Below are 14868 nucleotides of genomic sequence, written 5' to 3'. Positions count from 1 at the left end.
GACACAGCACTAGCTAACTTGCTTTTGGCTACTAGATATTAGTTAGGGACCAATTAGTGCAACCAGTAATTGGTACTAATGTTGTGACTCTGCCATTTTCTTTGGTGTTAAGATTTTTTACTAGGACAAGTCCATTGAATGTGTCTTTGGCCACCACATCCCCAGCACAGAGCTCGACAGGTTTTTTTTGGTGGCCTCTTGTAGCCGACCGTTCTCCTGCTGCAGTTGTCAAACTTGTTGGGTCAGTTGCTGCTCGAGCAGTGACAGTTGCTTTGAAAAACTTATTCATGGCTGGGGCATCTTCTGAGGCTTTCAGGCAGCCTTGGGCAACCTCTCAGGCATTCATGGCTTGGAGGCCCTCAGGCTTTACCTAGAGGATTTCTGTTTCAGCTCGGACAACATCTTTCAATGTGACCGTTGGCACTGCCAGTAGATGCGGCTGTAATCCTGCATGGTTTATGGAGCTGCAGAAAAGCTCCTTGGTCATGTCTGCTCTGTAAGACACGGGCAAGTCTTCATATGCCACACAAATCAAGCATTCCATCTAGTAGGCATGCTAATGAGCAGTAGTGACTACGGTATGCCTAAAGGCTCTCAGCCTAAGGGAAAGGTAAAATTGGGATCAAAGCACGCCAAAGAAAGCTTCTACGTATTGCCTTGTGCACAGCTTTCTGCCTTTTTTCGTGGAGCCTTTTAGCGGTGTAGTAAACTGAAACCCTCAATATAGCCATTTGCCTTGACCATTTCCTGGAACCTGCTGATAAAATCTTCAGTCTACTGCGACTGAGTACTGGAATGATTTAAACTAGTTACTCGAGGCTGGTGTCTGAGGCACTTGTATCATATTTTCTAGCACCTTGGCAAGATGGTTGGTGCTTTGGTCTACGCTCCCAGCACATCTGGCATTCATCTTGTTGGTGGGAGTGTTCACCAAAAATCAGAGAGTGGTGTTACTTCTGGAAATACGACTCGCTAGGATCATAGAAGATTCTCCTTCTGGCTACCTTCGAGTGTGCTCTTCAATCACCAGGAGGTGGCATTACCTTAAGAAAATATGAACCGATGAAACCAGGGAGGACCTTCTTCCAGGTTACCCAAGCAGGAGCTGGCCAATTGTAAAGGGGGGGGGGGACGTTGTCTTTAGGCAATATGGCCTTCCGAGATCAAAAAGGTCTTCAGTGCTCTCTGCTTACTATCACTAGCATAGCCTCAGCTTTAGCATTCAGAGGTTCGCCGTTTCTAGTGGAGTTAGGATAAGCAATCCCTCTGGCCACCAGTGTACAAAAAATGCTGGTTCCTGTTACTCTCCTTAAGAATACAGACACTGTTTGTATTACCATTTGCATTACCGTTTGCAAATATATGTCTAACAAATATAGATATAGACAAAAAATTACTGTTTGTGCATACAAGTAATAACATGCAGAGAGATTGCCGCTATCTCTGCTCAAGTTTTCTCTTCAGGCGCTTTACATAGCCAGTTGGTGGGCACAATAGGCTTCGCTCTCTTCTGCAATTTCGGCTGGTCAGTCCTTCGTTAACAAGCTCAGTATACCGAGCTGGCTCAGAAGTGTCCACGTCTCTAACTGTGATGAGACTCGATCGAGTGACATTTATTGTGATGCCGACTTGACAGCCAGCCATGCTCTGCCATTATAGCATAAAAATTTGAAAAGGCACATTTGAAAAGACCTCATTAAAAATAGATCATGAGTATCAAGTTTTTGAAAATTATTGAAAAAAACAAACACAAAATGGCAAAATTGATTTATAATAAAAAATACCTTTTTATCGTGTATCTTGCAATCGTGGTCAAAGTAAAAGTGGTAATACAACTCTGATATGACAAACCAATGCAATGCCAAAAACTACGCCAAACCAATATTTTAATAACCAACAGTTTGTTTGCAGCTACTGTATTTTATTTAACGACAATAATACAAAAACTTCATTTTATGTATATATTATCAGCCACTAGTAGTATTATTTTGTTGAAACTTTCTAGTGTTCGCTTTCTATTAAGGTTCAAGAAAAACAAAACATATAAAAGTGGTAGTCAAATAGAGGTAGCACTCACATAGAGCGTACATGATGTATCTGATAAGGGTATAGCTATGGTAGGCAACCGTGTTGCTGATACGTGCAGAATGATGACACAACATCAAAACAGGTTTAAAACAAGCATCAAAGATACTATCAGGTTCTTATCTATGACAGCTAACTCAGCAAACTCTAAAGTCTAAATCATAATTCAGAACCATAGTCAAAGGGCAGCCTTCACTCAACCAACTTAGGCGGAATATTAGGGAAAGTTGGAGACAGAAGAAGAATGTCAAGTCAGTAATGACTATTGTCAGCTATTCATCATCAACATTTACAGCAAAAATGTTTTTGATGATGTCAAATCTCCTGTGCCCTGGTATGTCAAATTAAAATATTTTTTGCTGTGTTGCCTCAATTTTTATTCAGTTCATCATTTTGCTTTTGTTACAATCTCCTCAACCCATTATTTTTGTTTTTTACCTCAAACACGAAGCCAACAACTGTTACAACTAAAACTTCCATTCCTTTACCTACGAGCATCTTTTCTGAGAAGACTTAAGAACATAAAAGAGCTTTTGCTTATCATTTATCATAATTTTCTCAACTCAGTTCTTTTATGTTTTCCCATAAGAACAAACAAGACTGACAACTCTTATATGATTGCTTTCAAACTAGTGAATGGTTACGACTTGACCTTTCTTTCTATTACCTATGTATTGGCTTTTAGGGCTATGTAGATATAAGCTGTAGGTGATAAATTTTCTACAAGCACTGATTGATGAAGCCATTTTGATGATGTATATGACAATAACTAACCAACCAACTTTATTTACTAACGTTCTAAGCTTGGAATGAGACTTTACGTACGTATGACCGCAAGTATTCAAAAATTACAGTATACGTACAAGGCAAATTTACAACTTTTCATTGCTTGGTGCTTTTAATGGTAATCAAGTGTATATGTAAATATACACTTGATTACTGTAAAATTTAGTGTATATGTACTTAGATTTAGTGTGTATATATAAAAATCACCTAAATCTTTCGCACCTTGAAGTAGCTTTTCAATTGCTTGCTTACTCAGCAAATTGTTGGTACATCTAGTGTCAATCAGGAACTGGATGGACCAGCCTTTTAATTTTCCGTGGAAAAAGTAGCTTTTAGAGTAATGCAGGTCCAGAGCATGAGTGTAGTAGGGGCAGACCTCCTCTGTCTCGTCTTTCCATTACTCTTTGAGCTCTTCTGGAGTGCAATCCTTTTAGGCAAGACATCTCTGACCTGCGAGGAAAAGTGCCTTTTGGCGGGCTGGCAACCATTTGGAGATTATGTTCAACCAGCAGTCAGAACTACTGTTGTGACCCTCTGCTGTCTCTCTGGTTTTGTGGCTCTCATGTACACCATACATCTTTTGCTTGATTGCACTCGCTAAATGAAATATCAATTAAAACTCTATTAACTCTATGAAACACGATGCTTTTTCTAAGGCTAATTTATTTTTTATCATATGATATTAATAAAAATTTCTCTTGGAATTAAAATTTGGCGATCATATCTCAGTCCAGCGTCATCTGTTATGGTAAAAATTGGTTTGCAAACAGATTAATGATATAATTTTAGTTAAAACTTTACTAAAATGCATACTAACCTTTCTTTAAATAAAAAAAAATAAATATATATATATATATACATAAATATATATATTGCGCAGCTAGTATATATACATGTATATATATATACTAGCTGTGCTACCCGGCGTTGCCCGTGTAATAAAAGAGTATTTGGACAGAAAATTGATTTATATTTAACATATAACAACATTTGCCATTATAACTTTCAAACTACATATCATGAGAAAATTTCTTTGTCTTATAAACAATGAGAAGTAGTGAGAGTTTTGCTATTAGCCAATTTAATAATGTGAGCGAACAGCTTCTCGTGACGTTATGCTATGACCCGCGTCATACGTAAAAAAGTTATGTATTGCTCTGATATATCGACTTATTTTGGCAGGCTAGCAATTCGACTTCCGTAGTCTAGTGGGCTAGGTGTAAGACTGGTGAACGACTTGGTCCGTGATCAAATCCTCTTCGGTACGCAATATTTATTCCAAGATTTTAAAATCTATAGCCGGATTTCTGACATATGACATACTTTGAGAAATATATAGATATATATTTATAAATATATGAATCCAATCCAGCAGCATCTACCATCTTTAACTGTATGTCTCTCATTTTAGCTACAAATATACACAATCAGATATGCAGTCACTAACTAGTATTTAGTAATGTACGTTTACTGGGGTTTCCACAGTTAAGAATGTATTATGTATGATAAATGTTGATTCCATTTGATAAGTTATAATATCTAAAAGGTCATAATGTACATAAAACATGGGAGGACCCCCTATATTTCACCTTTGCAAAATATTTTGTCCATGGGTAAAACACTATATCTGATAGGTAGTTTGAAGTACTTTTAACTATTTTCTTTTCTTGTATATATGGTTTGCTGAAAGGTTTACCCTCCTTTTTAATCCTTAGAACATCAAGTTAAGTCGTTTCAAAATATGTTGCCATGTCAAAACTCGCATGTGTTGAAACAAATACTCACAAGGAAACATACTGTTTGTTTGTTTTATGACCTAAAAATCTATGACAACTTTTAATAATAAGTAATTTGAGTAAATAAATAAAGCCACAAAAAATGAACTTTAAAATGAAATTACAGTTAATCTAATTCACGTATTTGTAATATTTCAATGATTTCAGCATTTAACTTTACATGCTTCTTCACTTTCATTTCTCAAACTGCATAGTTTTAAAAACTTAAAAGATTTGTAAGTTGTACCTTACTTTAATGATCGAAATAAAAATTGCTCATATGTTGAGTCATATGTTGAAAAGTTTTATGCTGATGGGACTGCAGAAAAAAGAAAGGTTTTTAGTTCAGATTTTATTACTAACCAAATAGCTAACTTTTATGATCATTCTATCATGGCACACGCTGATATTTACCTGCTCATTTCTAGCACACGCTAATATTTACCTGCTCATCTCTAGCAAACCCTGATATTTACTTGCTTATCTCTAGTCCTGTATAACCTCTTAATCAGTTCCTTTGTCCTCCTTTCATAATCTGAAAGTATTTTAGTACTATATTTGACTAATGTAGACAATCTCTCCTCCTTACACAGAGCATCAACATTCGGCTTATCCCTTATGATTTTTAGCAGCTTCACTAGTGTATTAAGAGTGACTGAAAGATGAGTGAAAGCTGTTACGAAAAAAAAATTAAGATTTTGTTAGTGAAAGTCTCTTGGAAATATGAAAATACAATAGTTATAAATTGAACAATAATGAATGTGTGCGGTAATAAATTGTGGGAATATGTGAGACATAAAACTTTAAAACATACAGAATACCTTCCGCCTAGATTGACAGCTGCATTCAACTTCTAAATACCATCCATACAATCAGTAAAAAATGACACCTACCTTCATCATATTCCTTGGTATCATTCATATAATCAGTAAACAATGATACCAACCTTCATCATACTCCTTGGCATCATCCATACAATCAGTAAATAATGACACCTACATTCATCATATTCCTTGGTATCATTCATATAATCAGTAAACAATGATACCAACCTTCATCATATTCCTTGGTATCATCCATACAATCAGTAAATAATGACACCTACATTCATCATATTCCTTGGTACCATCCATACAATCAGTAAACAATGACACCTACCTTCTTCATATTCCTTGGTATCATTCATATAATCAGTAAACAATGATACCAACCTTCATCATATTCCTTGGTACTACCCATACAATCAGTAAATAATGACACCTACCATTATCATATTCCTTGGTACTATCCATACAATCAGTAAATAATGACGCCTACCTTCATCATATTCCTTGGTATCATTCATACAATCAGTAAATAATGAAACCTACCTTCATCATATTTCTTGGTATCATTCATATAATCAGTAAACAATGATACCAACCTTCATCATATTCCTTGGTATCATCCATACAATCAGTAAATAATGACACCTACATTCATCATATTCCTTGGTACCATCCATACAATCAGTAAACAATGACACCTACCTTCATCATATTCCTTGGTATCATTCATATAATCAGTAAACAATGATACCAACCTTCATCATATTCCTTGGTATCATCCATACAATCAGTAAATAATGACACCTACATTCATCATATTCCTTGGTACCATCCATACAATCAGTAAACAATGACACCTACCTTCATCATATTCCTTGGTATCATTCATATAATCAGTAAACAATGATACCAACTTTCATCATATTCCTTGGTATCATCCATACAATCAGTAAATAATGACACCTACATTCATCATATTCCTTGGTATCATCCACATAATCAGTAAACAATGACACCTACCTTCATTATATTCCTTGGTATCATCCATACAATCAGTAAATAATGACACCTACATTCATCATATTCCTTGGTATCATCCACATAATCAGTAAATAATGACACCTACATTCATCATAATCCTTGGTACTATCCATACAATCAGTAAATAATAACACCTACCTTCATCATATTCCTTGGTATCATCCATACAATCAGTAAATAATGACACCTACATTCATCATATTCCTTGGTACCATCCATACAATCAGTAAACAATGACACCTACCTTCATCATATTCCTTGGTATCATTCATATAATCAGTAAACAATGATACCAACTTTCATCATATTCCTTGGTATCATCCATACAATCAGTAAATAATGACACCTACATTCATCATATTCCTTGGTATCATCCACATAATCAGTAAACAATGACACCTACCTTCATTATATTCCTTGGTATCATCCAAACAATCAGTAAATAATGACACCTACATTCATCATATTCCTTGGTACTACCCATACAATCAGTAAATAATGACACCTACATTCATCATAATCCTTGGTACTATCCATACAATCAGTAAATAATAACACCTACCTTCATCATATTCCTTGGTATCATTCATATAATCAGTAAACAATGATACCAAATTTCATCATATTCCTTGGTATCATCCATACAATCAGTAAATAATGACACCTACCTTCATTATATTCCTTGGTATCATCTCTACAATCAGTAAATAATGACACCTACCTTCATCATATTCCTTGGTACTATCCATACAATCAGTAAACAATGACACCTACCTTCATTATATTCCTTGGTATCATTCATATAATCAGTAAACAATGATACCAACCTTCATCATAATCCTTGGTACTATCCATACAATCAGTAAATAATGACACCTACATTCATCATATTCCTTGGTATCATCCACATAATCAGTAAATAATGACACCTACATTCATCATAATCCTTGGTACTATCCATACAATCAGTAAATAATAACACCTACCTTCATCATATTCCTTGGTATCATTCATATAATCAGTAAACAATGATACCAGCTTTCATCATATTCCTTGGTATCATCCATACAATCAGTAAATAATGACACCTACCTTCATTATATTCCTTGGTATCATCTCTACAATCAGTAAATAATGACACCTACATTCATCATATTCCTTGGTACCATCCATACAATCAGTAAACAATGACACCTACCTTCTTCATATTCCTTGGTATCATTCATATAATCAGTAAACAATGATACCAACCTTCATCATATTCCTTGGTACTACCCATACAATCAGTAAATAATGACACCTACCATTATCATATTCCTTGGTACTATCCATACAATCAGTAAATAATGACACCTACCTTCATCATATTCCTTGGTATCATTCATACAATCAGTAAATAATGACACCTACCTTCATCATATTCCTTGGTATCATTCATATAATCAGTAAACAATGATACCAACCTTCATCATATTCCTTGGTATCATCCATACAATCAGTAAATAATGACACCTACATTCATCATATTCCTTGGTACCATCCATACAATCAGTAAACAATGACACCTACCTTCATCATATTCCTTGGTATCATTCATATAATCAGTAAACAATGATACCAACCTTCATCATATTCCTTGGTATCATCCATACAATCAGTAAATAATGACACCTACATTCATCATATTCCTTGGTACTATCCATACAATCAGTAAACAATGACACCTACATTCATCATATTCCTTGGTATCATCCACATAATCAGTAAACAATGACACCTACCTTCATTATATTCCTTGGTATCATCCATACAATCAGTAAATAATGACACCTACATTCATCATATTCCTTGGTATCATCCACATAATCAGTAAATAATGACACCTACATTCATCATAATCCTTGGTACTATCCATACAATCAGTAAATAATAACACCTACCTTCATCATATTCCTTGGTATCATCCATACAATCAGTAAATAATGACACCTACATTCATCATATTCCTTGGTACCATCCATACAATCAGTAAACAATGACACCTACCTTCATCATATTCCTTGGTATCATTCATATAATCAGTAAACAATGATACCAACTTTCATCATATTCCTTGGTATCATCCATACAATCAGTAAATAATGACACCTACATTCATCATATTCCTTGGTATCATCCACATAATCAGTAAACAATGACACCTACCTTCATTATATTCCTTGGTATCATCCATACAATCAGTAAATAATGACACCTACATTCATCATATTCCTTGGTATCATCCACATAATCAGTAAATAATGACACCTACATTCATCATAATCCTTGGTACTATCCATACAATCAGTAAATAATAACACCTACCTTCATCATATTCCTTGGTATCATCCATACAATCAGTAAATAATGACACCTACATTCATCATATTCCTTGGTACCATCCATACAATCAGTAAACAATGACACCTACCTTCATCATATTCCTTGGTATCATTCATATAATCAGTAAACAATGATACCAACTTTCATCATATTCCTTGGTATCATCCATACAATCAGTAAATAATGACACCTACATTCATCATATTCCTTGGTATCATCCACATAATCAGTAAACAATGACACCTACCTTCATTATATTCCTTGGTATCATCCAAACAATCAGTAAATAATGACACCTACATTCATCATATTCCTTGGTATCATCCACATAATCAGTAAACAATGACACCTACCTTCATTATATTCCTTGGTATCATCCAAACAATCAGTAAATAATGACACCTACATTCATCATATTCCTTGGTATCATCCATACAATCAGTAAATAATGACACCTACATTCATCATATTCCTTGGTATCATCCACATAATCAGTAAACAATGACACCTACCTTCATTATATTCCTTGGTATCATCCAAACAATCAGTAAATAATGACACCTACATTCATCATATTCCTTGGTACTACCCATACAATCAGTAAATAATGACACCTACATTCATCATAATCCTTGGTACTATCCATACAATCAGTAAATAATAACACCTACATTCATCATATTCCTTGGTATCATTCATATAATCAGTAAACAATGATACCAACTTTCATCATATTCCTTGGTATCATCCATACAATCAGTAAATAATGACACCTACCTTCATTATATTCCTTGGTATCATCTCTACAATCAGTAAATAATGACACCTACCTTCATCATATTCCTTGGTACTATCCATACAATCAGTAAACAATGACACCTACCTTCATTATATTCCTTGGTATCATTCATATAATCAGTAAACAATGATACCAACCTTCATCATAATCCTTGGTACTATCCATACAATCAGTAAATAATGACACCTACATTCATCATATTCCTTGGTATCATCCACATAATCAGTAAATAATGACACCTACATTCATCATAATCCTTGGTACTATCCATACAATCAGTAAATAATAACACCTACCTTCATCATATTCCTTGGTATCATTCATATAATCAGTAAACAATGATACCAGCTTTCATCATATTCCTTGGTATCATCCATACAATCAGTAAATAATGACACCTACCTTCATTATATTCCTTGGTATCATCTCTACAATCAGTAAATAATGACACCTACATTCATCATATTCCTTGGTACCATCCATACAATCAGTAAACAATGACACCTACCTTCTTCATATTCCTTGGTATCATTCATATAATCAGTAAACAATGATACCAACCTTCATCATATTCCTTGGTACTACCCATACAATCAGTAAATAATGACACCTACCATTATCATATTCCTTGGTACTATCCATACAATCAGTAAATAATGACACCTACCTTCATCATATTCCTTGGTATCATTCATACAATCAGTAAATAATGACACCTACCTTCATCATATTCCTTGGTATCATTCATATAATCAGTAAACAATGATACCAACCTTCATCATATTCCTTGGTATCATCCATACAATCAGTAAATAATGACACCTACATTCATCATATTCCTTGGTACCATCCATACAATCAGTAAACAATGACACCTACCTTCATCATATTCCTTGGTATCATTCATATAATCAGTAAACAATGATACCAACCTTCATCATATTCCTTGGTATCATCCATACAATCAGTAAATAATGACACCTACATTCATCATATTCCTTGGTACCATCCATACAATCAGTAAACAATGACACCTACATTCATCATATTCCTTGGTATCATCCACATAATCAGTAAACAATGACACCTACCTTCATTATATTCCTTGGTATCATCCATACAATCAGTAAATAATGACACCTACATTCATCATATTCCTTGGTATCATCCACATAATCAGTAAATAATGACACCTACATTCATCATATTCCTTGGTATCATCCATACAATCAGTAAATAATGACACCTACATTCATCATATTCCTTGGTACCATCCATACAATCAGTAAACAATGACACCTACCTTCATCATATTCCTTGGTATCATTCATATAATCAGTAAACAATGATACCAACTTTCATCATATTCCTTGGTATCATCCATACAATCAGTAAATAATGACACCTACATTCATCATATTCCTTGGTATCATCCACATAATCAGTAAACAATGACACCTACCTTCATTATATTCCTTGGTATCATCCATACAATCAGTAAATAATGACACCTACATTCATCATATTCCTTGGTACCATCCATACAATCAGTAAACAATGACACCTACCTTCATCATATTCCTTGGTATCATCCACATAATCAGTAAATAATGACACCTACATTCATCATAATCCTTGGTACTATCCATCCAATCAGTAAATAATAACACCTACCTTCATCATATTCCTTGGTATCATTCATATAATCAGTAAACAATGATACCAACCTTCATCATAATCCTTGGTACTATCCATACAATCAGTAAATAATGACACCTACATTCATCATATTCCTTGGTATCATCCACATAATCAGTAAATAATGACACCTACATTCATCATAATCCTTGGTACTATCCATACAATCAGTAAATAATAACACCTACCTTCATCATATTCCTTGGTATCATTCATATAATCAGTAAACAATGATACCAACTTTCATCATATTCCTTGGTATCATCCATACAATCAGTAAATAATGACACCTACCTTCATTATATTCCTTGGTATCATCTCTACAATCAGTAAATAATGACACCTACATTCATCATATTCCTTGGTACCATCCATACAATCAGTAAACAATGACACCTACCTTCTTCATATTCCTTGGTATCATTCATATAATCAGTAAACAATGATACCAACCTTCATCATATTCCTTGGTACTACCCATACAATCAGTAAATAATGACACCTACCATTATCATATTCCTTGGTACTATCCATACAATCAGTAAATAATGACACCTACCTTCATCATATTCCTTGGTATCATTCATACAATCAGTAAATAATGACACCTACCTTCATCATATTCCTTGGTATCATTCATATAATCAGTAAACAATGATACCAACCTTCATCATATTCCTTGGTATCATCCATACAATCAGTAAATAATGACACCTACATTCATCATATTCCTTGGTACCATCCATACAATCAGTAAACAATGACACCTACCTTCATCATATTCCTTGGTATCATTCATATAATCAGTAAACAATGATACCAACTTTCATCATATTCCTTGGTATCATCCATACAATCAGTAAATAATGACACCTACATTCATCATATTCCTTGGTATCATCCACATAATCAGTAAACAATGACACCTACCTTCATTATATTCCTTGGTATCATCCATACAATCAGTAAATAATGACACCTACATTCATCATATTCCTTGGTATCATCCACATAATCAGTAAACAATGACACCTACCTTCATTATATTCCTTGGTACCATCCATACAATCAGTAAATAATGACACCTACATTCATCATATTCCTTGGTATCATCCACATAATCAGTAAATAATGACACCTACATTCATCATAATCCTTGGTACTATCCATACAATCAGTAAATAATAACACCTACCTTCATCATATTCCTTGGTATCATTCATATAATCAGTAAACAATGATACCAACTTTCATCATATTCCTTGGTATCATCCATACAATCAGTAAATAATGACACCTACCTTCATTATATTCCTTGGTATCATCTCTACAATCAGTAAATAATGACACCTACCTTCATTATATTCCTTGGTATCATCCATACAATCAGTAAATAATGACACCTACATTCATCATATTCCTTGGTATCATCCACATAATCAGTAAATAATGACACCTACCTTCATCATATTCCTTGGTACCATCCATACAATCAGTAAATAATGACACCTACCTTCATCACATTCCTTGGTACCATCCATACAATCAGTAAACAATGACACCTACCTTCATCATATTCATAAGCAATTTCAACATTGATCATCATTGTCATTGTAGTTACAAACAGATCATAAATATGACGCAATAACAATGAGATGTTTCCAATTTAGAAATGTCTGTTTGACCTCGAAGGCTTTATCTAACTGTTACGATGACATTATTCAAGTATGTTACTCATCATACAAAATCAGAAGCTCGGGAGAGTTTCTGATAATACGAAACATTTCCTTACAAAAAGTGTGTGCTGAGTGTGCTGAGAAAAACATCAGTTTTTTTAAATTTTAAATTTAACAAATAATACACAGTTTTATGTATTTGCATTATACATGTACACATGACCGAGTGAAAACTGTGTAAAGCAATTTCAACATTGATCATCATTGTAATTCGTGTCACAAACGGATCAATAACTATGAAGTGATAATAATGAAAAGTTTCAATGTTAAAAATGCTCTAAACAAAAATGCTTCACATATAGTGCAGCAAAAAATTAAATGTAATGCTTTGTAATATAGTATGATAAATGCAAAAAATAAAATTTTATACAAGACTTGAAACTACTAGGCATATTATGTATACATCACATCTCTTTTGATAAAAGGTTAAGTAAGAGACTTAGCAATACAATTGTTGAGCGCATATATTGGATCTATTTTAAAAATAAAAAACTGTCATCAGCATATCTGTATGCTGTAGAGACCATTCTGCTTGTCATAAGCTCATTGGTATGTTTTAAAATAAGACTGGAGCAAGTACAGGTCCTCGTGAAAGTTCAACTTCAGCGGAAAGTTAAAGGGACTGGATAGCATTGAAGTAAACCATCTGTTGAGGATGTTTACGGAAAAAATAAATAATTTGAAATCATGATCTTGCTATGTGGAAGCTCACCAATTTCTTTCTCAAAGTTATGTGGTTCACACTGTCAAAAGTTTTACTAAAATCTAGAAATAAACCTAAAACTTTTTTTCTTACACGATTCAGTCACAATATAAGAGACAGTCTTATGAACTGAATGTGAACAATAATTACTAAGTTTAAAAATTGATCATAATGAACTCATTACGTTGTTTATGTTTATGAAGAAATGACTGGATATGTTTAATGATGTGCTTTGCAAGAATTTTTGACAACCAAGCTAAAATTGAAATAGGCTTGTATTTGCAAACATCACCTCTTTTGTAAATTGGAGTAACTCTCGCTATTTTCCAAAGAGTTCAAACAACACCAAAGTAGAATTCTATTAATTATATCAGCTAGAGTTTCAACAGTAAAAGTGATAGCCGTGTGAAACATTTTGACAGAACTACCATTAAAACTAGTGGCTTTTGAGCCAGGAATAGATTTCAAATATGAACAAATATCAACAGAAGTAATATAATAAAGTTCACCTAAGAAAGAACCATCAAACTTTAACTCAGCCTCCTGAGTATGATAAGTTTTATTATATTATGAGTAGCATTCATTACTATTGTTATTATTACTGTTATTAGATGACAGATTATTTGCAATTAAAGTGAAGCGTTCATTAGGATTTTCACTGCTAAGAATGCTGTTTGCACTATTGCCATTTTTTGTTGACATTCAATGTATTTACACACCAGCTTGGCGTTTTTATATGTTGAGCCAACTGCAATGTTAGCTAAATACGTACCTTTTTTCTCTCAATAAATGAGATTGATAGTGCTGATGCTTTGTTTTTTTTATAGTTACCAAGTTTTAGTTTTTTAAACTCAACTCTGATTTTATTGGGCAAGGGGACTTCTTTGTGAAACCATGTTCACAGTTTTTTAATATATTTAAATCTTGATGTTGTTTTCATACATGTTTAAAGATCTGATTATCAATGGGCAAGAGAGTCAATGTTACTCCATTTAGTTGTTGACTAGTGGAATATTTGGTGTTGCGGGTATTAAAG

Source organism: Watersipora subatra, chromosome 2 (genome assembly GCF_963576615.1).
Source record: "Watersipora subatra chromosome 2, tzWatSuba1.1, whole genome shotgun sequence".
Classification (NCBI taxonomy): domain Eukaryota; kingdom Metazoa; phylum Bryozoa; class Gymnolaemata; order Cheilostomatida; family Watersiporidae; genus Watersipora; species Watersipora subatra.
The sequence above is the reverse complement of the archived record's forward strand: the minus strand, read 5'-3'. Positions refer to the sequence as shown.